Here is a 22950-nt window from a genome sequence, read left to right as displayed (position 1 = left end):
CTCAGGCTGGAAAGAACCTGCAGACCAAGTGTCACTGGTAGCGCTGTGGTGTCAATCACAGCGCAGAAGAGCTTTGGCTAGGGAGATGCTACCTGAAAGCAAAATAACCTGCTTCCACTAACTCAGACACCAAATGTTCAATCAAACCACGTGGAAGTCTGAATATACGTTTCTCTTCCTCACAGTCGGGAGGGGGGGACTTCTGGGACTCAAGGCACAGGGGATTTACTAATCCGAGTTTACTCCAGGCTAGGGCTACAAACAGAATCAGTATAACGTGTACACACTGGGACCTGAGCGCACTGGGAAGTCTGGCCTTCATCGGGATGCCCGAAGACCCTACCTTTCCCTAAAAATCATTGTCTCAACCCCCATCAGGACTGTTCAAAACCTAAATAATTAGCGGAGGAGTGCTGGTCTCAGCCTGGAATTTAAACGGTGGAGACTCAGCTGCAAGGCAAAGCCACCGCTGCCATGACCTGGACGAGCCACCCTGGCTGCCGATGGGCTGCAGGATCCTGACGTGTGGGGAAAGGACGGGGACTTGCAGCCTGGAGTCCCAAAGGTGCAGCACGTGCAGCACGTCAGCGTGGGGGGAAGAGATCAAGCCTTGGCCCCCACCGAATTGGTACCATCTAGCTAGTTCAGGGCATTTTCTGTGAAGCCACCTGCTGCCACCAGGAAGGACTGTGGCTTAGACAACCATCTCCTAGGCCAGCGGCTGCAGGGTCCTGCTTGGTGGCTCTACCTTCCAGCTCTGGGTTGTTATTTTTGGTCTCCACCGTTTCGCCAAGGACGGCCCCTGTCCTTGTACAAAGCTCAGCAAACACTTTGCTCCTTGCACGTCTCACGATCAACTACTGGGAACGATAACGTGTATTTCGTAAAATCCTGGCCCTGTTGTTACCACAATCCATCCTGCCACTCACACAAGAACCTGGGGGTAGAGGAGAAGGAGACATCTGGCGCTGTTCTGTTGGGATTTAATCTTTGGATACAGTGCATTAGATGGATTAGAGCAAAGACGCAGGCTATCCGTATTTTTAAAGCCCGATGACCTTTAACAATGAGCAATATTAAGAGGAAAAACGTGAACCCTGACAAATTCATAACTACAGCGCAGGGGAAAGGAATGTATTCTTTTAACATATGAAAGAACATTGCGCGTGACATGTCTATTTTCTTTTCAGCCCCGTAGCTGTTATGAATTATATACAGCATATTTAGTTGTCGTTTGTTCTTGCGCCGTTTTGGGCGTGTGTGGGTGCTTTGGCTATTCTAGATTTCTTCTTTATCGTTGACCAAGTAATTGTACGAAACCCATTTGTTTTGTCTCTCCAGAACCCCGCGGCAGCATCATGTTCCTGTGCTACTGATGCGCTGTCAGCGAGAGCTCAGCGATAGGGCTTTGCTGTTACCCAGCATCATCCCCACAAGAGGCACAAAACCGTTTGTCATCCAACACAAGGAAAAATGGCCTGTTGAATTAGCCTCTACCAGCATTACACAACCACCCCAAGGAGATGCTCTGAAATTCCTCATAGCCCTCCGGATGACTTAGGAAGGAAATTTCCAGTCCACCTTCCAGTCCCCAAGCCCAACCACCCCTGTTACGGTGACAACAAACAACAAGGGGTCATGACTCGCACGATAGCGGTTAGCCCGGCAGTGGGTCGGCAGGATGACTTGTCTATCGGTGTTACCGTTTTGGGATGCAGATAAAAGGACCCAGGCTGCAGCCCTCGGCGAGCTGAGAAAGGTCGCTCCGTCTCAAAGCAAAAGCAAATGCGTGCACTACCTCATCTCCAAGTGCAATCGCAAAACAATGTCAGATGTCAGCAACTAGCTCAAAAACTCACGGAATCTAGCAAATACACACCCCCCCCCCCAAAAAAAAAAAAAAAAAAAAAAAAATTAAATAAATAATGAAACTCCTTTTAATATGGAAAATTTACCCCCAGTGTCTCCAATGAAGCTAAAGATTAAGAAATCCCATCCTTCTGTGAAATTTGCCAGCATATTCATAAACCCCACTGTTTATCTTTAGCTGGTTGAAAGCTTTCTTTTTCTTTCTATTTTCCTCATTCAGCAACAAGGCCACACACCAAAGTTTTGTTTAGAGGGAAAGATCAGAACAAGAGGTGGGAAGAGGTTCACAGATGGACTTTCCCTGCAAGGGGGCAGCCGCCCCACCGAGGGTCCGTGTCCTGGGGGGGGGGGGGTTTGCTTTGGCTCCCCCCACCCCTGCTGCCAGGCTCTGCCATGCTGGATGGCTCCGGGAGGGGGGTTGCAGGGAACAGGCCCACCCTAGTGCAAACGTTCATGGTGGGTTTGATCCAGATGTACCCGGGGCTGGAGCAAGAGGGAGAGGAGAGCGAGCCCCAGCGCCGGGGCACGGCGGGTCGCAGCACCCGGTGGGGCTGCTGCCGCTGCTCAGGTCAGAGGAAAGATTGTTCCCTGCGTGACCTCTGTCATTAAAAGTGGGTGTCACAGCTCTGAGAGGTACGTCAGCACGATGCCGTCTGTCCCTGGATGCTTCCAGATAATCCCCTGCGGGAAGTTTGAGTCCCCTTTGAGGTGGCGCGTGAGGCTCCACTGGCTTGTTTACAAGTTGTCGCTTTGTCACTGGTTTTTACTCCTTTTCCCAGACCAACACCTGATGAAGACACCGAAGACAAAGGTGAGTCGTTTGTGGTTTGCTTTTTTTTTTTTATTCCCCCCCCCCCCCCCCCCCCCCCCCTTTCTTGAGAGCAATGTATTTGGCTCCCTCCTGTGGGCACAGCGTTGCCGATCTCCCCAACCAAACATTAATTTGATCAAGACAATTATCCCAGCTAATGCTACAGCTGAATCCACCCTTCCCCTGGCACAGCCCTGCGCTCGCTTGGCCGACAAAGATTTTCCTAAGCTTAAGTATTACCAGCAGCGCCATAGAAATGTGCAAATGGCACACAGCGGTTATAAAACAAGAGAACTGCACAGGAATGAACCAAAGCATGTAAATTCTTCGGTTTAAAGTCCTTGAGAGGTGGCTTGATGCTCCAGTGCCGGGGTCGAAGGCAGGTAAGCAGTTTACTGGCTTCAAATATAGTAGTTTTTTTTTTTTCAAAAACATAGTTTTCTATCACCCTTAAATGTGAGTGCAACTCAGCACCTTCCAGGATTATTTCCTCTTCAGGATCCAGTTACTGAATGGGACCAACTCAGGAAGTTTTAACTCGTGTTTGTTAGATGTCCTTACTAATCACTTAAAGAAAAAAATAAAAAACCGCCCCAAAACCAGGAATATGTGCAAGTTCTTCGGAACTCTGCCTGGATATTCTTGACGTGAATCCAAACCAACCCCGCCAGCTCAGCCGGGAAAGGGCGCTCCTCTCCCCAGAACTGGAAATGGAAGTTTCTGCCCTGTTCTTCCTACAAAAATGCCTCACAGAGCGAACGTTCTAGGCCACTGCAAGGCTAATGTGTCATGCAAACCGTTAAAAACAACAATTTAATACCGTCTCTGTATTGCTTAATCCTTGAAAATGTTCATTTTTTTCCCCAGGTTTAGTTGCTTGAGCTGTTTTAGTTGCCAGCTAGTTTCTTTGCGAGTGTAAAAATGATGAGTGCGCAGGTGAGCAGCATTTGCTGCGTGATTTCAATAGCTCTCCCTTGGGCTTCTCCGGAGAATTTCCTGCAAGTCTCATCCCTTTCCTTGTAGGTCAGTAATTTGTTATAGGAGACCAAGCGTGTCCAGTTCCAGATTCGTGGTTTCTACAGCCACCTAGGGAATCTGGGGTGTATATGAGGTGTAATTAGCATTTTATGGAAGATTTTGCTTCGAAGAACAGTTGCCAAGTCATAGGTAGCTAATGCCATTGGAGGGTCTAGGATATTTGAATGAGGCTGGGAAATTCAGCCCCTGCAAAGAGCCACAATCTTCTGGAATGGGGACTGAAACAGCATTGCACAGAGGTTTTTTGTGATATCTTGGACAGCGTTAATTATCTTTGCCTGGACAGCTACGTCTCACCTGAGCAGCCTTTCTCAGAAAGCTGGGAGGCCCGGCCTAAGAGTTTATTCCAGGAAAGGTCAGATGTTTTGGCTGCCTGGGGGGGGGGGGGGGGGGGGGAGCTGAGGAAGGAGGGAAGTGGGGACCTGTTTTCCTCTTGCAAGTTTTCCCAGACCATGCCTCCGTAACACTGCGAAGCGGCAGCGCTCTGGGGTGGTTTCTGGGGAAGAAATGAGGGATGACTGTGAAAGCTCAGGCATTTTTCTTCCCTGCTCACTTGCTTCCTCTCACCAACCGGGACTGAAGTCACCACTTGCATCTCGTAGCCATTTGCATAGAGAGAAATGCTTCAGCAGCTTTCCACCGAAAAAGCTCAGTTGACTCCAGGGGTCCTCAAGCAGGAAACTCAGAAGGTGGGACGTGCTGGGACCACTCCCGAGCTGCAGCACTGCTGTGGCACTGGACATCACTGGGAACGCGGCCCACGAGGCACCCAGATCACCCCCATCACCGCCCTGGGCAGCAGCTCTGAGGGAGCACGTTTGCGCTGCTCTGACCCCTTGTCAAACTCGGTCCTTGCAGCAGTTTGGATGGGTTTTGATCCCTGCCTCAAAAATGTGGGTTTTTTCCCCCCCTCAGATGGGAAATGGGGAACATAAAGTAGCCAGGGAGAACAGGCAGCGGAGCCCAAGCAGTTCTGGAAATGAAGAGAAAGATCAGCTCCAGGTGAGCATCACAGCTGAGAGGGGTCCTGGCACCCTGCAAGCTGTGAAAGCTTATGGGGGACTGTGGTCCAGGACAGGAGTATATTAGTGCTGCCCTCTCCCATTCCTTCACTGCTGAACAAGTCTGAGCACACCGGGATCAGCCTCTCAGGACACCGGTGCCACCCCAGTGTCTCTGTGCAACGTCACCCCCCATACCCGCATCATTCCGCCAATAACACACCATCCCTGAATCGACAGTGTTGTCTGATTTCTGCAATTTTATGAGGGCGGGAGGCTGACAGCTTCTGCCTCAGACCCTTCGTAGAGGGGAAAGAAAGCAAGTTCTTCAAACCTCCGGTCTTGCCTAACAGCCCCGTAAGGTTCCATGTCTCCATGGCTGCCCTACCACGCTGAAGTGCCCACGCTCTGCTCTGGATCGCCCTTGGAACTCATGGACAGGTCAAGGAATAAGGTCTGGAGTGAATCCAAATCTCCCAGACAAGCTGGGAGACGCCTGCTCCTTAGGACCCTCAGGCCCTCCTGTTGCATTCTCTCCAATTGAAATGGAAGTGGGATGAGACAATGCCCATCACTTTAACCTTGCAAGTCGAGAGCAGAAAGCCAGACCTTCTCATGATGTCAATGCATCGTTCACCTTCGCTGGGGATTACTGCCCTGTCACCCGAGAGACACCTACTGAACAGCTACCACAGACCCCCCCAGTGACCTCCACCCCCCGTCAGGGCTCTGCTTTGCCTTCCCCAGGCTGACCCAAGGCTCAGCAGCCCGGGCGTGGGGGTTAACCACCCACCAAAGCAGCCTGGCACCGCTTGGCCGCACACATGATGAATGAGTAATTCACCAGTTCGTGCAGGTAGTGATTTACAGTCTGGATTTGAGCTGGAATATTGCTAGAGGGGGAGTGTGGAGCTTTCAAGCAAAGACCTGGTGACTCACCTTCTCGGTATTTGTTCTCTTGCACTGCCTCTGCCCCATTCCTCGTGCACGCTAGCTCTCGCAACCAAGTCTTGCTCTCCAGTAAAATGGATGAACTTTCTCTTACATCAGTTTTAAAATTAACCAGCAAGGCTCAGTCACACCGTGGGTCACAAGTGGCTCTTTGTGCAGGTATAATCAGGTAATGCTACAGTAAACACTCCAGGCAAGATGCTCGGGTCATTTGCACGGATTTCGACAGAGTTCTGCCGCCTGATGCCAGCCAAGGATCTGCCCCTCCACAGAGGCTAGTTCTTTCATGTGGACGGGGTGGGGAGAAGCAGCAGAACAGAACACAAATTCAAGTGTACTGCGTCTACAGGAATCGGTAAGAACATGACCTCCACTCCCTCGGTTTAAAAACACCACCCGAAAAAATAAGAAAGAAAGAAGCCACGTTAGCATCCTTCCTGAAAAGCCTGAGCTGGTTTGTTCCTACGATGCTGGGCACTACAAGAGGTCACAAAGATGCCCTGAGGAACAAACAGTTCACCTGCCACAGAATTCCCTGGGATGGTTTCCCTCTCTCCATGGCAGAAGAGTATCTGGACAACAGGACCACGTTTCAGACAGCTGGTAGTGCCTGAAGCCAGGCCACAGCACTACATCCTTAGTTTCCAGCACCTATGTCTGATCCCACCGCAATTCCCAGGGATACAATTCTCAAGTCTCTGCTCTCTTTGAAACAAGAAGTCAGGAGGCTTCGTGCAACAACGCAAACGGGAGGTCCGTGCTTCTCTTCGCTTTTGAGATACATCGCCGTATCACTCAGCAGCCAAAATTACACCTATTTTTTATACAGAACCACTAAGAGTCATTTAAGAGTAACTGAATAAAGTTATAGAAACGCTAATCTATGAACACTGGCCTCCTCTTCTGAAGAGATCACGTTCTCCTCATTGAAGCCAGTAACTGGGGGAAGAGCAAACTGAGTGAACATGAAATGAAAACAGACTCTTGCTCCAGATGCGGCAGATGCGCCTTCCAGTTCTTGCCGGAGACCGAAGCTATTTTGGAACATCATTCTTTATTGATGGCATTTATTATTTATTGCCTTTACCTCGCATGAGGAGAACCAGCAGTCTCTTCTGCCAATGCACCTTGCTCCAGCGAGCTCTGGATGGCAGCAACACACAAGACACAAGCCTTGGCCCCAGTGCTGCAGGTGTAAACGAGCATCTTTTGCCTGAGCACCAGGATAGGTACCCCGGCATGAGGCCAGGTGATAAGAGTCAGCTTTGCCTTGCCTCTGCGATTCCTGATGGGTCTGACGCTTCGCGAACCCCCTTTCTGGACCATTATGAGAAATGACAACCGAAGGGGCAACAGAGAGACTCTTTTTCCCCTCCGAGGGACACCACCACTCAGTAACTTTACACATACGCTACCAAAAGTAGCCAAAGGCAGCATGCACCCAGCCCTCGTACCTGCATCGCACAGGTATGATCGTACAAAAATGTGATTTTTCAAGCCACCTCTAAAAGTACAAGCTCCGAGTCTCACCTTCCACCCGCATCGCTTGCCCCTAACCCATCAAACACAACTGAACGCTGACGTGCAAGGGTCTCGTACGATAACCACAGGGCTAACTGCTCAAGGGGAATGTTCTCTGCCTTAATTTCCTCCGTTCCTCACGGCACTTGAACCAAACATGACTAACGTGTAATTTAAGTGTGCTTTCCACACATGTTTTTCAAACAGTTCAACAGCTATTTCTGGGAAGGCTTATATAACACGGGATTAGAAGTAGTCAGCAGTCCTCTACCTAGAGCTGGTCACAAACACCAGGTAATAAAAACTGAGTGAGAAATGAAGTAGCAGCCATGCCTCCAATGAGGATAAACTGTTACACTGCGATAAAAGCTTATATCACAGCTCTCCAACATGCTTAGGCTGCTTTAAGGTAAAACCCACTCACCACAAAACAATTAAAAGTTCTGCTCTTATGTAATGGGCACAATTTTGCCCTTAGCAAATGAATCTGTCTTTCCTTACTTGAAATATCTTAATGAGAAGTGACCTTTTATGAGTGCTTTAAAACTTCCTCAGTATTGCGAAAGCCAGCAGCACACTGGGAAGCTGAATCTAACACCAGTTGCCCTTGCTCAGCTTCCAAAATGCTGTTCTTTCCAAGTTGTCCCAGCAAGTAGCACTGGAAGGGCCCACGGTACTTGGGCTTCCCCCCCCCCCCCAAAAAAAAAAACCAAACACAAAAAAAACCCAGGGCTGACTTGTTTGTTGCTAAACCTGAGGGCACAAATAGCACTTGCAGAGCGACTCATCTTGGAGTAAATGGAAATGTCGCTAGAGACCTGAGTAGGTGCTGTTATCTTTAGCTTTGCAGGATTTTTTCAGATGATACTCAAAAGTCTTAGAAAAAGCTTTGAGAGTCTCTCTTGAATCTTCCTTCTCCTCCTGCATCCTTCCTCTCTCCTGACTATTCTATTTTTAGTAGTCACCGAGCATTTCCTAGTGCTCCCTTTTTACTCTTTCTTGCAATAGGCAAGACTTGTAGGCTTCAGTGTCAGAAATTTTGTGATAGGAACCACAGAAATTGTGATAGGTAAGAGCGAGGTGTGGATGCAAATGTGCTTTTGTGAAAGCACCAGAAAAAATCACAAGCAAGGGTTAAAAGACCGGCATGCGCTCAGAACTAAGGATACAATTGAGGGCAATTATATTGGCAAACATCAGGAATGGTATTTTCTGCATCAAGAGCACAGCAGAGATGGGCTGTCAGCAGAAGACCTGTGCTTCTTATCGAAGGGCAGGAGGATGGCAAAAAAAAAAAAAAAAAGAAAAAAAAAAAAGAGAGAATTGTATGTATTGTACCTCTTTCCTGCTACCCTAACAGGAACCGAGAGCGTAGCTGCAAGATACCTAAAGGAAACAAGAGACAATTGACAAAGAGGGAGGGAGGGTAATGTAAAGATTTTTTTTTTGCTGTAACAACTGCTGGCTTGGAAAGGGTATTAAAAGACCTATTAAAACCCCGATTCATTGTCACCATTCAAGAGGACCACAGCAGCTGTAACAGGGACACAGCAGCCCGCATCCTTTGATCTCCATGCCATCACAAGTCATCCTGCCCAGGACTACCTGGACGTATACGTCTGGGCGGGTTTAACTCTGTAGGTATGAGACTGTGAATAGATAGAGACAACTCAGAAAAGTTAAGTAAAATAAAAATCTCCTTTCCCTTCCATAAGATCTTCCATCGAATTTTTCAGACATGAATTCCTACACGCTGTTTGGCTTGAGTCCTTCGATGACGCAAATATAGTCACTGGCTTGTAACAACCGAACAGCATTAGTCAGCAACGTGAAACCTGGCCAAGATGGACCGACAGACCGTTCAGCAACAAATCCTTAACTGAAGCACCTTTAAAAAATGTTTAGGGCTATAGGGAGTGGAGGAAGGGGTTTGTTCACACTCTTTCATCACTCATCTCGCTCTCCACTTTTCCCCTGTTTTAGTTTGTGGTGCTACGTATCGAACAAAGTGAAATGTGGAAGGAAAGCTGCAGTATGGAGCACCTTTCAAACGTCTCAAAATATTTCAGAAGGCAAATCTGAGTTTTGCAAACCTGTTCTTCTCTGAAATGCTTGAGTATCACTGAAACTCACGAATAACAGGAGTTTCTAAGGGTAACATTTCTAAGTGTGGTGTGCCTGAGAAGCCTACCGGCACTTGGGGGGAAGAGAAGGGTGATGTGGCCTCCAAATCACTCACAAATGTTCCCCCTTTTCCCTCCTCCCAGTCATGGCATCCTGGTTTGCAATTCTTCGGCATTTAAGCACTGTCTGTCCATGGGCTCTTGGAAAAGCCTGAACCCAAAATCTTGCTGGAGGTATCTGAGTCTACCCAGTGGACCAAGTCCAGAGTGCAGTTAAGACCTGGATGCTAGCTTTAACATCGATACCAACAGAAACCAAACCCAGGGGGTGCTTGGAGAATGATCTCTGCTCATCTTCGCTCCCAGATCACCCCCTGGTACCTGCCTCGGGATTTCCTTACAATCCCAGCACTGGCGTGCCCTGCAGCCCAGCCCCAGCACCGTTAACAGCTCAGAGAACAGCTTTGCTCTCCTGCCTTCCACCTTGGGAAATAGATGGAATGATATTTACGTAGCTTTTTGAAAGGCTTGGAGAGCTTCATGCCATTAATCACCAAGGTACATTTACTAAGCTGCTAATTCCAGAAGCTCTGCGGGAGCGTTGGGGTGTCACAGCAAAAGCCAGCACGCCGTTAAACGCTGCGGTGCGGTAACGGGGGCTCGCATCTAGCGTCTGCTGGGTGACACTGGGATAGGTCCTCAGCCCACTGCTCTTGGCTAAAGCCCCTGGTCCCACGAGTGAGATGCTCGGAAGCATTCCCAGGAAATTCTCATAGGGCAAGGGCTGAAACATACATTCCTGAACAGCAGAAGAAAAGCCCTATTTATTCTCTTTTTTTTTTTTTCTTTTTTTTTTGTCCTCAAAATTTGAGCGTGCTGTACCGAGAGGATGAATACCTTCTCTGCCTACACACGCAGAGAAACCTGCTTGTCTCTCTGCACCTGCAAGATTGTTTTTCCATATGCCCCCAAAGCTCTCCCAGCCAAAAATGGATTTCAAAGCGCAAAGCTGCCGGATTTGCTTAGGAGCTGCTGTTGCCGTACCGGCAGGTGCGTCTCTGGGCAGGATTTCCAAATCTTTCCATGGATAAGGCTGCAAGCACAGGCTACCGGGCTGTAACAAGAAGTTCTTTCACAGCTTTGCCCCCTACACTCATTCCACCTGTTACCTAAAGCTCTGGAAGTATAAAGTCACTAGTTTTATTTTAACCAGGGCACGGGACTGGGGATTCAACAGAACTTTAAGATTTTAAAGGAAAGAATGACAGATTTGTTGTATTGACCTCTGTGGCAGGACTTTAATTTCCTGCCAGCACCTTTTGAAAGCAATATGAATCTAACAAGACTCTAATGAGTGCAAATAACAACAATGTGAAAAGAGATGTCACAGCCCAAATTTTTGGCAAATACTGATATATTGCAGGAAATCGCTTTCACGACATTCACCAACAGGACAGACTTTCTGAAACGTGCTAAATAGATTTCAGTTTTGTAAAATAACATCTTCTAGGGATCAGATTCGCTCTAGTTGAAATAGGGAGACACATGGCAGCTGTGGACATACTGTAAGCTATGTTCCATGCCCGGAATAATTTCCCATCAAATTTCATTCAGACAGGGCAATTTACTGAATGAATTGCAGAATAAACAGATGTGTTTGGATAAGCTGTTATCTTGGCAGTTGTCTTAGTGACCTGGCTCTCGACTTCTTCCTCCCATCAGAGGCTGGCTGCCAGTCTGAGGGGTTTCTGTTGGTGAAAATTGATAGTCAAGCCTACCCTGGGGAGAAAGAGAGGTCTCTGGAAGAGCCAAAGGTCTGGTGAGCTCCGTGTCCTGCCTGTCCACAGTCCCATGTCACGTCCAGGGAGCTGCTGAGGTGCCTGCCGGTGCACCCCATGCTCTTGGGCAGGGTGGCCTTGCTGGCCCATCTCAGCATCTCAGAGGCCATGCTCAGCATCCCCTGGGATGCCAGTTCCAGCTTTGCAAGATGGCAAGGGGGTGAAAATGATAGGTAGTGCAAAACAAGCCATGATCTGCAGGTGATGTTTCTGCCCTAGCCAGGGTAAAAAGGCCAAGGAGCAGAGGATCTCACTCCAGGGACGTTCCTGCTTTGTTTAAGGGGTCGACTGCCACGTATTCACTATCCCAATGTCACCACAAACACAAGGTTTTCCCACACACATCACAGAAAAGCTTTTGTTCTAATTTTGCAGCTATTCGTGGAGATAGTGAACACCAACAGCACTTTGCATTGTTCATCAGAGCACTCTCTCTCCTAAGAAGAGGGCTATCCTTTCCTCAGGATAAAGGGGGGTTGCCAGGGTACAAGATTATATAGGATTAGACAGTAACAGCAACAAAAAGCATATTATGTGAGATTCAAAGTAGATGACTAGCCCTGGGCTCTTCCCCCTGTCCCTGTATGTTCTTGCATGGTCCAAGAATAATGGCACAGAAAAGCCGACTCTTCATTGAACTTGGAACCGCTCCCCCCAAGCAGCGACGTCCTGTGAGCTCCGGTTTGAACCACGGACACTGCTGCAGGAGCTGTCACCCACATCCAACTCCTCCTCGTAACAGTAATTAAAAAAACCTCCAAAAAGTAGAAACCAAAGACTTTGAGAGAGCCGTACACGAAATACCTATCTGGCTTTCCCAGAGAGAAATGGGAGGTTGGGTACCCAAACCCCTTAGGATCCTTTGAAAAGATGGATATAAAGTACCCAGGGAAGATCCTGTCTTTTCCTTTGCATCAGCCCCTCCAGCTCCTCCCGCCTGAGCCCAGTTCAGGTGCTGAGCCAGACCCAGCGGTGCCCATTCCCCATGTGGTGGAAAAGCTGCTCCCGAAACCTTGTCACACCCTTAGCTCAGCACCAGCACCCTCCTCGAAGGATTAACGCCACAGCCCCAATTTCTCAGGGATTACAGGAAGGAAATCTCGACCCTCGACTGCAAATCCTCATGGCTGTTGACAGCCACGACGATTAAACGCGCAGAGCAACTCAGCTTTTTGCCGACACGGTTTCATCACATGTGGTAGAACATAAAAAGGCTTAGGAAAACAAAAACGTGGGGTTGTTTTTTTCTTTTTCCTTTTAAAAGGCAATATAAGCAAACGGATGTACTGATTAAAGTCGTAGAAGTTATTTATGTAGTAGAGAATAAGAATCCATTGCAATTCAATAAAACATAATTTCATTTTATATTTTTCCACTCCTATTCTTGTCCCCATTGGACTCACCCTGGAATCTTTCATAAAATTGGGTGCCTTCAAGACAAATAAACATTATAAAGTTTTTTTATTCAATTTTTTTGTCAGCTATAGAGCAAAGTCATTAAAAGTTACAGTGTTCATTTAGTAGAATACTTGGGCAATTGTATCCCCAAACATTTTATTTCTGAAATCTTGCAATGTTTCTTTCTCATGGATTCTATTTTACTACTTCATGGCACTAGTGAGCTTGGAAATACTGCAAAATCAGCCTTTCTTGGGGCATTCTGGCACTTTTTGCAGAGAACTGACCAAGGCCAGGATGCTCAGAAGAAAACAATTTTTTTTAAAAAAATGTTTCCCCGAAGTTTTATGAAACTTAAAAAAAAAAAAAAAAAAAAAAAAAAAAAAAAGTCTGGCTTCAGATCAGTATCTTAGCAAGCTTCCAAGGTTACTATGCCTTTCCCAAATTTTTATGACTGGAAAAAAAAAAAAAAAGAGAAAAAACCCAACACATTCATTTCCCTAGGCATCAGATCAGAGCTCAAAAATATCTACCAGAATTATTTTAAGAAAGGAACTTGGGAATGTTTAACTAAACCCACTAGAGAAATTGCCACACACACCAAAGCAGCGATGACGTGGTGGGGTATTTAAAGATTTTGTAATCTCCTCTGTGCCTATGCACAGTCTCCTTCTTTCTTATCTAGACACACAAATCAAGACTCTAAATGAAGACTCAGGTGAGGGGCCACACGTTCAAATACGCAGCGGAATTTAAGGGTTTCTTTTGTTTTGCTTTAATATTTTTTTCCCTGCATTTATGCACGAGTCGAAGCCCGTACCTGGACACCTGAAGGCTGCAACACCAACGTGAGTAACACACAGGCTGCACGTGAAAGACAAGTGCTGGATGTCCATCAAAGGATGTTCATGAAACCTTTAAATGACTCTGTTGAGGGACAGTGGTGCCTGTGCTGGTGGCACAGAGGGAACAGGTAGAACTGTGCAAAATGCATGAGTCGTTCTCCCGTCAGTGGCAGTCCCGGGTTAACAGTTGGACTTGGTGGTCTCAAAGGTCTTTTCCAACCGAAATGTTTCGGTCACTTCTTGAAAATGTTCAAAATTTAAAGCTGTCACCCCCTTTAAATGGAGGTGAGGCAGTGGAAAAGGAATTGCTGGGGTCTTATCCCTCATTTACAGTGATGGTTTTGTGCCCGTATTTGCATGGTATTAGCAAACACCTAAGTACCTCCGCCACTATTTAATTGCTAACAGCGCGTTAACACAGCGCAGGGATTTGGGGAATCTTTGCTGATCCTATCAATACGGTCAGAAATGCAAATAAATGAGGTGAGGAAGAGTGGTAGCTTATAAAAAGCCAACCAAAGCCAAGATCTGTGACAACACAAGACCATGACAAGAAGAGTCATTCCATGGCAAGCGCCTATGGCCGTTAACCTTGGCACCACTGCCACAGGCACACGAGACATTTCCTACAGCGCTGGGGAGACGTGCCGAGCTGCAGCGCACATTACTGCTGGTTGCTACCTTCTCTACGAAGTATTTTACTAGGTCTGTTCTTTAAAAATAGTTTTCCTTGTTTTCTCAGGATCAAAACGGCAACAAGAGCAGGAAAGCGTGGATTAGCAGCTCAAAAATAGCTACTAAATGCACAGTGTTCTATAAAACCGACCAACTTTCAACAAAATGCGTTTGGAAGTTTGTTTCGCTCGATTTAATTTTCAGGATTTTATCTTTTGCAGGTAACAATTTGAAAGGACCTTTTCTATTGAATGTATCTGCGTCCATTTGGCTTGGCTCAGCGTATGTGCTCTTTAAACAGGATGGTTTAAAGCTTCCCCCGTACAAATGTCATTTTAAAACAGTCTTTACTTCACCTCCAATTAAAATACTCCAACAGGCCAAAAGTCACACGGAAATCAGGCAAAGGTGGTAAACAAGTTGCGGCTGAACGACACCAATTAAAGCCTGGCTGCGTGCCAGCTTCAAAAGAAAAATACGTGCAAGTCAGTAAATTCGGGGTTGGCTAATGTTTACACGGGGAGCGCGGACAGGTTGGGACAACGGCCCGACCTGTGGCCTCTGGTTGGAGAAGTGGCTCTGGGGGAGCCAAGACAAGGGTTTGCCAGGTCCCGGCCAGCGAAGTGTCACTCACAGGGCTGGCTCCTGGCTCCTGTAGCCCTCCTGTCGCTCATGGCTTGGCAGCTTTGGAGCAACAACCTACCTACTCTATGGCAGGTGCAGTTTTTCTTGCCGATATCCGATTCCTTCATCCCTCCTCACCGGTTTGCCCTAAGTGGGGAGAATGCCGTGGAGGAAAATTTCCCTGCAGTAGGAGGCACACCTTTGAGCAGGACGAAACTAGAAGGCACTCTCTGCATGGAAATCACAGCCAGTTCCCTGTCATATGACTTGATGGGGCAAGGTACATACCTGGGACAGAGGAAACTCGAGAGGTCTGGTGTTTGTTTTTTGGGTTTTTTTTTCTTTTTTTTTTCTTTCTGGCTGATTTGGATCTGGAAACATTCCACCCTATGGCTACAGGCTTATCTGATTGAAGACAACAGTGCATGGAGTGAGTAAACAGCCACACTGGACCTTGCTTTTGTTCCTTCCCTTCTGTGCTGGGTGCTTGTCCTTCTCACAGGGTGGCAGGAGAAACACCAGCCACACAAAACGAATTTCTGATCACAGGGTGAGGGGCGCTGGGAGGCAGGGACCACTTTTAAAAAAAGAATGACATTTTGGTTCCAGGAACCCTCCTTTTACAACCGACCTCTCCTCTATCCCAGCTGAAACCAGGACACCACATTATTGAAGCTCTACTCATTTATACCCACTCAATGTCTACTTGCAATTCTTTTTTTTAAATTTATTTTTAGAAATAGCTTACTCTGAGCTGCTCAGAAGCAACACAGCATCATAGCATCATTAGTGAAGACTGTAGGCTACTTCACAGCAGAGCAGACTGAGACTTAGAAGATCTGAAATTGGCTCTTTATGCCACTACAGACTTCCTACGAGAGCCTGGTCCTTAGCCCCAAACTCTCCGAAGCACTACATCTGTAAAGCAGGATTAAATCCATGCTTTAATTTACCTTCTGTCTTTCAACAGCTTGCAGCCTCTTCAGTAAAGGGAATGGCTCAGATCAGGACTGCCAACCACAAGCATGCAAAACCGTCAGCCAGACCTAAAAAATAATAAAGAGACAAGGAGATTTAAAAAGAAAAACCATAAAAATTAATGCATTTGGATATCTTTTTATTTGCTTTCTCAGTTTTACTTTGCTCAGGTTCATGTTTTCATGCATTTCTCTAGATCCCCGAGACCTAGAAAATGGCTTTCTGTTTAATTAAAATAAATAATACAAAAATAATAAAATAATAGAACCATTCACATACGTCCAGGGATCAAGACTTTAGGGAAAGCAGTAAATGTACTGAGACTCATCATGCGAGCTGGCAGGCACTCTGTGCCTCATGGATACCAGGATGAGGCCCCAGTAAGAGCAATTTACAGTCGTGATCTTGCTCTTGTTATGAGCCGTTCTCCCATCTCAGGAGAAGGACCCACCTCCACATATCACAGAGACCTTCTGGCACCGTCCTCACTGCTTGTACTGTATATACACCCAGGAGCAAGGGTTTCCAGTCCCCAGCTGTCTGGTGCCCCAAGATGGCTATGGCTCCGGTGGAGTCATCCCAGCCTAAATATCATGGAAAGGCGTGTTTGACCGTTCAGTACCAGGATTGGAAGCAACACCCTTCATACACCCTACCAGAAATGCAAAGGGACCCAAAATCCCCAACTTAGCACAGCATGTCAAGAACCTCATTAACATGCTCATGCCTAAGGGAAGGCTCAGGTGCTGCCTGAAAGCAGCTGAAGCATGCAGAGCGGTTTAGATGAGTCAAACGAGATGATTCGAGTAAGGGCGAAGGCAGAACAGATATCCATCTTTAAGGAAACAGTGTCGTTCAATCCTTTGATCTGTCCTGTTAGGCTGCCTAGGGGTTGCCTGCCGCCAGCAACACCAACTAATCACCTTCAAGGCCTGTTTAATGAAGACAACACTGGAAGTAACAAAACATGTTTAAGCGTTGCAATCCCCTGGAGCCAAAGTACCCACAGATGCTCCAGCTCATTGGTGGGGTTGAGTTGGGTTTCTTTTTGCTTTTTCGCTTTCATTATAGTTGCTGACATCAAAACAATATGAAAAAACAGATGACTGACATCTGGCCCTGAGTGTAAACACTGTCCATATTCCCTCACAAGGTGTGATAGCTCATTGCCAGCTCAGTTTCACACAAACATGTCTGGTCCAGAAGGTTGCCACCAGACTGGAGGGATGCTTGCAGCAACCCAACCAATTTGTACATCACGGGTTTCCCCACCTTTAGGATGGGGAAATACCAACCTTATTGTCAGAATGTTTCTAGACCTGCTCATGAAAAGCATTATAGAAAAGCTAGGTATTATTAAGACTGTTGAGGTTTGGTAATAAGGAGGAGGTGTAAGAGGGACTTAACTGCATTTGCACCTGCTCCGTGGCCCTTTGATCCTGAAAGGATGGTGTCAAAGCCTATCTGGGACCACTCACAGCCACGTCTGTTGCTTCAGAGACAGGTTTAAAAGAAGATTAGAAAAGTTGTGGATAATCATTGAAGGCTGCAGACGAGAGGGAGCAGGGAGAGCTGCCTCCTCACCCTTGCAGGTAGAGATCATCTCTGAGCAGCCAGCCCCTCCAAGGCTCCAGGGGTAACCGAGGGAATAACACAAAGCCGCTGTTGTTCTCCTGGGCTGAGACTCACAAGCAGCTGGAAGCAAAAGAAGGAAGCGGTTAACAGAGGAAACAAAAGGCAGACGTCACTTTGGGATGCAGTCATCACAGCAAGCATTTCCACAGGGAAGTCAGCAGAAGACAAGTGGCAACTGCTTCTCACGAACCTCCCTTTTCACTGGGCTTAAAAAAGCATGCCCATACGGCTAGGTTATGGCAAGGTGAGGTACAGAGCCAACCTGCAGCTCACCCCGTCCTCAGCTACCTCTGCGCACAGGTTTCATCTCGTGATGAGGACGTGCTTGTTTGCTCCAGGTCAAGGTGCCCCTCAGGGTATGACCAAACAGGGCTGCGGGGTCCTCTGCTGCCGTGTTTCTGCACGGCTCTGCTTTCTGTCTGCCCTAAGTGGGCTGGGAAACAGCTTCACGTGAAGTGGGTGCCCACCCGACTGCTCACTGTTATGCTGCTGAGATCGTGGAGACCAGGAGGAGTTCAGAGCGGTCACTAATGTCTTTGATTTTTTGTCTTTTGAAGACGTTTCTCTTAGCCGGCAGAATACAAAGTCTAGATGTTGGAGGCTGGAGCTATCTAAAGGTGTTTTGGGGGAGTTCTTCTTTGGCAGGACCAGGGCCTTAAGAAGCAAAAGGCAGCTACTGAAGATGGACAGCAAAACCCACACCTTTTTTGAGGCAGTAGACTGGGCCAAGAGCTCCTTTTAGGCTAGAGGAGCTGCGGCCACTGTAGAAGCCCAGGCTCTTTGTAGTGTGCACTCTGTGTCACGTAAGGATGGAGACTGGGGTAAAGAAAACACCCTTGTGCCAGACATGGCATCCTGATGTAGACACAATCGTACCGTACCTGTAGGGCTCGTTTTACTCCAGCAGAACACGTGTTTCCCCTGCTGGTCCAAAGCGGAGCTCAGCTGGTGGGTAGCCCTGTCCACACTGGGAGCTCTTTGTCAGTAACTCTGTCAGGTTTCCTACGCCAGGAAAAATCTCCTGCTGCGGAGGTAGCTCAGGTTGGACAGTTACTTCTTTGTTCGTGTTCTTGCCTCAAGCGCAGAGGTAAGATGACTCAATAAAATGTGCTCTATGTGTGTGGGAAGCAATTGGAGTCCATCAGGCTGGAGACACTACGGCAGGTCATCCAGGTAAAATAGTTCTGCTTCCCGTTTCTTGCTTGCCAGAAAAAAAGCCGTGTGTCTTGCCAGCTCTCGCCAAATTCCCCACGAGGAAAGGAGTGGAGCTGAAAGGCCTGATTGTGGCAGTGCCGGCAGGACAGCAGGCAGGGCAGGCAGGTGCAAGACCTTCCAACAGGCAACGTGGGGGCAAAGGAAGGAGAAGATGGGCAGAGATGAGGTTCAGGACATGGAGGTCTAAGGTGTGGATCCTTTCGTTGTCGCACACACACGTTGCCATGCACGGCTCTAACACAACCTAGTAGGTCTACTCACAGCTTTGGGTGGTGCCTCCTCCTGCCTAAAACCCGGCTCTAAGAACTGAGCTGCTCTTTGCCCTTGCGCGTAGCAAGTGGAGTCCCAGATGGATGCCAACCAGCAGAGAAGCGTGCCACGTACCACATCGCAGCACGCAGAATCCCCTGACCCTTGGCAAAATTGAGCCAGACCTCACGTACTACAAGTAGAAACAATACAATAAGCAACACCCTTAAAGAGAGGGTAAAAAAAAAAAAAAAAAAAAAAAAAAAAAAAAAGGAACTAAGACCACAGTGCTTAATTCACAATGATCTACATTGTCGCTCACGCTGTACAGATGGAGAACATTAAACAGTCTGTACGTGTGCACACAATTGCACAACACACAGCACAGCCAGCAATGGGGTTGCAGGTGTTTTCTGAGAAGCATTAACCTTCTTAATCCTGTTAAGAAGCTGTAAAACGTTAGTGGTTCTTGAGAAATACGTGAGAAGGTCCCACACCTTCAATTAACTACCTGCAGCCTGCACCAGATTGCTGCTGTACACACTGCGTCGCAGCGGTGCAGGAGAATTAAGCAAAACGCATGCAACCAACAGAGAGGGATACAGAAGGAAGATGAAGTAACCGTGTTTTTGTCCTACATTTTGAAGAAAAGGGAAGGAAGAAGGAAGCAACATACTTCTAACATACCATATATGTCTACGATCTTCTCCCTGGTGAAAAACATGACAGAGATGTAAAAAGTTTGCGATGAGGTTTCGCTAGTCAGAATCAGATGACGGTCTGTGATTTGATTAGAGCCACACTAAAAATAACTCGGCCGGTGCTCACTGAGTTAGTTGCAGTCACAGTTTAGGTGAGAGCATTTTACCCGGTATGAATTACCCCGGCGATACAAACGTAGCCAAGCGCTGCACATAAGCTGAGTAATTAATAGCTAGAAGGCAGGTCACTTTTCCAAACACTCTGTATGGGTCTAAACCAGCCATCTGATTATATCCTTCAACAGAAACTCAGAAAATAAGAGGACAAAACACTGAAGACTGGTAGCTGAGGAAAAGGATAACTTTGGGAATGTGTGACAACAGAGGCGAGCAGAAGAAAAAGCTTTGTGGAAAGAGTAGGTTTTCAAAAGGAACCATCAAGCTGATCCAAGGGCCCTGGAAGGCAATAGAAGGTCTTCTGTTGACTTCAACGGCTTTTGGATCAGCTCTGGAAACGGAGGGGAAGGGCTTGGGGCTGGCATGGAGAGGCAGGTTCGTGGGGAGGCTGGAATGCAGCTGTGAATAGGAGGAGGAAGCAGGGAGGAGCGCAGGCTGCAGAGCCCTGTGGTTGGCTTTGTATGTCGGAGAAAAATAACCTGCAGCTGACTGGGGTGGGAGCTCGGTGGAGAAGAAAACGGAGGGAGGTGGAAGGCAGGTTGCTATCTGAGCTGATCCAATAGACCCACGGTCGGTCTGGAGGCAGCTGTGTGTGGATTATCACGTTGGTTCCCTGAAGGTGCTCCCAGGAGGACCAGGATTCAGCTGTGGGGCTAAGAGGCAGAGCTGGAAAGCTCTTTGCCAAGGCTATCCCAGGGTTGGATGGGGGGAAAGCAGAAGGGAACAAACAGAGACACATGGGAGAGCAAAATTACATCTCCCAACTGCTTATCTCTGCCTGCAGTAGTTGTGTGGGTGCCTTTAGTGTCACGGCTGAACAGAGATCTATCGAAGTGCAGGGGAAAGAGATAGCTACGTTGCTCACACGCTCCTGAAACTTCTTGTTGGGTGCATCAGTACCTTTGCAAACCTGGTTCGAAGTGAACAAACGTTCAGACAAGGCAGAAGCAGAGCAGTGATTCGAACCCTGGTTTTCCCTGCGCTCGCTCTAGTGCCCCAGCATACGACTATCACTTCACTTTTAATACTCAGTTTAATCTCAGACAGACAGGGTTTGTGCAGACCCTCCGCCGTAGGGGTGCATTTCACCCTTTCCTGCTTCCTTCTTTTAACTGAGCAGAGAGCATTTGAGTTAGAACTACCAACTGTTACTAAACATTGAGACAAACTTGTCATCCAGTTTACACTCCCCCCTTTTCTCAAATATGTAATCTGCTCACTGAGACGTTGCACAATCACTAAGGGGTTTCAAAAAGTCCGAAGCTGGTTTCCTGTCAGCTGGGACCTTGCAGACACCTCCTTGACCACCTCCGGGGGAAGAAGCTACAATCAGACGATTACGGAATCGCTGAAGCATGGGCAGAAACATCAAATGCTTCTCAACTCACAAAAGGAAATTACATCCCATTCCCTTTCAAGTCTACCCAAGACCTTCACCACATCACATTCCCTTCTTAATGCCAGCTCTTTGTTGGGATGTTGTGTCTATTCATAAAGTCACTCTCCTTTATATACCGTTCGAAAGCACAGCTTATTAAGAACATTATCTTAGGAGATTGGTGGGGTCAGCACATGGTTTTCAAGTGCGTCATGCAGAGAGAATGAGCTGAGATAAATGCTTGGATAGCAGCCACTCATTTTGAAAACCAGTTGTTCACAGTTATTTTTCTTAATTATTTTTGTAAGGCAAAGATGCAGTCCAAGAACGCACCGCTTATTTCCATTCATGTAACATTTCAAACACTAAACTGCCTTTCGGACTAAGCTTTATCTTTACAGAACTAAAAAGCCACCGACATAAATTGAATTGCACAGCTCCTCTCTGATGCTCCCCGTGACTGAAACAAACACCTTGGCAGGGCTGTGTCCAAACCCTTCACGAAGATTCTTCGTTAGTCCCTTTGCCTGAAGTGCTCTTTCATAACCCGGGACGGCGACATGGTCTGGTACGTGACTTTTCTTACAGAAAATCAGCTCGCTCTGGCTCCAAGCTGTAGCGTCCCCAGGAACCAAATGTTACCAAAAAACATTCCTGTCCCAGGAGTGTCAGGTCGCAGCTCTGTCCCAGGAAGGCTCAGCTCCCCAGGCGCTCAGAGGAGGTAGAAGGTCCATCTGGAAAGGTGTCCTTTGTCAGAGCAGAGTGCTAGCTAGAATTAGCCTTCTTCTGACAGCAAGTGGGAGATTAAAATTGACTCGTGATATGGTAACCTTGCTGCAGCTCACCAGAACCCCTGCACTCCAGTCCTCCAGCAGAGGAGGGGTTTGGGGGTAGCTATCAGGACTCTGGCAGACGAGATGCCCTTTTCCTCTCCCTAGCCCTCTTCCTTCCACTAAATCCTGCTCTGGGGGCTCTCACACACTTGCAGAGACGGCTCAAACCCAGCATTACTCACGAAGTTACACAGTGTTTGCCCTAGCACATCTCAGAGCAAGCTCGGAGGCCAGACAATGCACCTGGTCTACATTTACTCTTGTGTAGGAGTATTTTACACTTCCACATGCCCTGTGAAAACACTGTAGTACTGCCAAAGCAGACCAGAACAAATGATCCCTAAAACACAGATGCTGAAGGGAGCCCCGCAGTTGCTCAGCGGCAAGAAAAGCTGCACAAAGGGTTTGTATGTGCATCCAGCTCAGCATCCCTCGGAGCAACCGAAGGCAAAGCAAGATGCTCGGGGTGCAAAACCTGCACCAGGGGTGGCAAGAAGCTATTCTGCCCTCAGATCCATCACCCCCACCGCTGCAAAGCGATGCAAGGGGATGGGAAGCTCTCGCTTCTCTCCAGCAGCATCTCACATCCATTTTAAAATCACTCTGCTTCGCTGTAAGTGGCTAAACAAAATAAAAGACACACCGATAATCAGGCTCTTGCCTTAAATCAAGCTTCACTCCTAAAATGCCAGTTCTGCACCTGAGGTGATTATTGTGACCAGCACCGCACGCGGATGATTAATCAGCACCATTCTATCCTTAAAGAAAGCTCACAGCCCTTCTGTCGGTAGCTCCCAATCTATCCCCAAATGCCTGGAGATTTGGCAAAATCTAAGGGGAAAGGCTGAATCTACAATTTCAGGTTGCAGTGTTCAAAACATCAGAACTTTCAACACATCCCTGAGACAGAAACAGTTAATAACACTTACACTAGAAGTGTGAACTTTTGTTTGCTGTGGCAGAAAAAATTGTCCAGTAGGTTTATTATAGATTTATTTACTGGTTTATAAATGAATGTAATAAATTAATATATATACTACTGTGTAATGCGTATTACTAATATAACTTTATATTCGTATACTGCAGTATA

Source organism: Falco naumanni, chromosome 19 (genome assembly GCF_017639655.2).
Source record: "Falco naumanni isolate bFalNau1 chromosome 19, bFalNau1.pat, whole genome shotgun sequence".
Taxonomy (NCBI): Eukaryota; Metazoa; Chordata; class Aves; order Falconiformes; family Falconidae; genus Falco; species Falco naumanni.
Note: the sequence above shows the minus strand (reverse complement) of the source record.